The sequence below is a fragment of the Theobroma umbraticum genome, unplaced genomic scaffold (assembly GCF_002168275.2).
Source record: "Theobroma umbraticum cultivar Fairchild unplaced genomic scaffold, ASM216827v3 scaffold_81.0, whole genome shotgun sequence".
In the NCBI taxonomy this organism is placed as follows: Eukaryota; Viridiplantae; Streptophyta; class Magnoliopsida; order Malvales; family Malvaceae; genus Theobroma; species Theobroma umbraticum.
In genome coordinates, this window is record NW_018397268.1 from 3,932,128 (window position 1) to 3,934,913 (window position 2,786).

The following is a 2,786-nucleotide window of genomic DNA, read 5'->3' on the forward strand; positions in this document are numbered from 1 at the left end:
GAAAGAATGATGCAACAACAATGTCTAGTTTGGTGTCAAAATAAAAGTTATTGGGGTGCAAGTATTATTTTAATTAAGGATTCATTAAACCAAAAAAAGTAGCATTTATATTTGTATGCTAAGTATTAATGAATGAAACATAAACTATAAACAAAAGGAAAAGCTGAAGACAAACAAATTGAGGGAAAAACAAAGGGTAAAAGTATAGCCTTTACATGCTACGTATAATTGAATACATAGGACATGTACAAAATCATGAAAGCTGAACCTTAGAGCAACAAAAACTTATTATCTAATTAAGTATCATGGAAACTGATACAAAACCTTGGCATAGCCGAATAATGATCAAGTGATCAGAAAGGCTTTAGGCTTTATACCGATTAAGGGGACAAAAATCTTTACTTGGACTGTGAAATCCGTAATATTTACACTTGGACGGTTCTTTCTCTGTCCGAACCACCAAGTCCAACCATCAAAACAAAAATCAGCCCAAGACTATAGACAAGTACCCAATAGTAGCACCGTAGAAAACTTGGTTATGAAGGGCTTTAGGACTACATTGGCTTTAATTAATGGGTTTTTATTTCTTCCTACCTCTCCCAGAAGCATCTCTCTTCTTTTCCCTTTTTGTATTTTATTAATAAAACATCCATGTACATGGAGTGTCGTAGGCTTACCTAATAAGCCTAGTTGCAGTAATATTGGTATGTACATTCTTCTTTCCAACCATACTACTTCCACTTATTTATTTTCAATCTCAAAATCATAATCACGTTTATCTATATTTTTTATATAAACATTAATAACATTTATCCAATTTGTAAATAAGAATTTTAATTGCATTAAATGATTTTCATTCAAAAAATGTGTTTTATTTAATAGTATTGAATAATTTACTTGTCTTTCAATTATAACTTTTATTTATTTATGGATAATTGATTTTACATTTTAGAAATATTTATAATTTATCTAATGATTATTTAAAAATAAAAAAAAATAAATATTAGTATATAAATAAATAAATTGTTAGACTTCTTAAGACTCTATTTAAATAAATAAATAAATTTACTTTTAATTTTTTAATAAAAATTAAAAAAGAAAGAGAAAATTGTGAGAAATGTTCAAAAATAACCGTTAAAATAAAATTAATTGTTTTTAACAATCTTTAATCATGACTTGATAAAAATACTTTTAAAACCATTTCAAATAAATTAAACTATTTATAATAATTTTCTCATATCCATCTGTGCTTCCAATTTCTTTCTCTCACCATTTAGCTCTCTCTAATTTTATCAATTTTTGACTTCAGACATTTGTCAAGCATGTAAATTGTTTTTGTACATAGTATATAATAATTTTTTTTTCAACATAACTTGTAACATGTTTTTTTATATGACATATAACAATATTTTTTTTAATATGGTATGTAACAATAATATTTGTTTTTCAATATAACTTGTAATATGTTTTTGTACATAGCATGTAACGATAATATTTTTTTTTCAACATGTTATATAATAACTTTTTTTAATCACAAAGTGTAATATATTTTTGTACATGATATATAACATCATATATATAGCATGTAACATTATATACATTTAAATATGAGGAGATTTTATTAAAAAAAATTTTATTTAATTTAATTAAAATTAATTATAAATAATTTATTTTTAAAAATATAATATCTTTGAGCGTTTTACGTTTTAAAAGAAAAAGTGAGATCATGACATGGAAAGAAATGGAGTGAGAACAATTAAATGCGTTGACAACAACTGTCTCAATTTCAATGGCACCGCCCTTACGCCTAATTAAATCCGATATGCTCTATGATTAAACTTGGTTTATAGTTTCAAGTTTCTTGGGATTTGGCTCATCAAATTAACAACCCAAATATTAGAAAAAAAAAACAAAAAGAAAATATTCTCCATAGATTCTCTAATGGGCCCATCAGCTGGGGCCCATATTTGGTCAATTAGTCTTGCAATTGGACCGCCCTCATTATCTAGGCTTTGGACATTTTCCTTTTGGCCCACTTGGGTGGTATAATATCAACTTGATCATTATGGGTCCCCCCTATGTTTTTTCTAGGGAAAATCTTTTCTTTGCTCCTTGGATTTAGAATATTTCCATCTCCAAAAGTTTAGATTACAAGTTCCTTCAATGAGGTTCTAACTCAAGGATAAGGATTCAAAGCTTTTGAATTTTTTAGATACCAAAAGCCTTATTGTAACTTTTTTTCAATTTTACAGTATTTTATAGCATAATGTTTGAAAAAGTTCTTAAATTATTCAAAAAAACTTAACTAAATATTTATTCTTTTATTACGTCTAATTAAATTTTTATATTTTTTTATTTTAAATCAAATAGACTTTTATAATAATTGATTAACCGTCATTAGTTAAAATATCACTTGTCATTTTTTTATATAACATTAACGTGACATTGACGTAAAAAGTGAAAGTACCACATGCAAGTTCATGTCATCATATCATATTATATTATTATCTATTATAATATATTAATATACTATATCAATATCATGTGACATAAAATTATAAAGAACATTTTGACTAACAACAATTAGTCAAACATTAATTGTAAAAACTTATTTAATTCAAATAAAAATATAAAGGCTTGCTTGAATATTGTAATAAAAAAATAAGAACTTATTTAAATTTTTCTTAAATAATTTAGGGTTTTTTTAACAATTATGCCATATTTTACTTGTTTATATATTTAGCATTTTCATGAGATTTTATCAAATAAATATATGTAAAAAGATG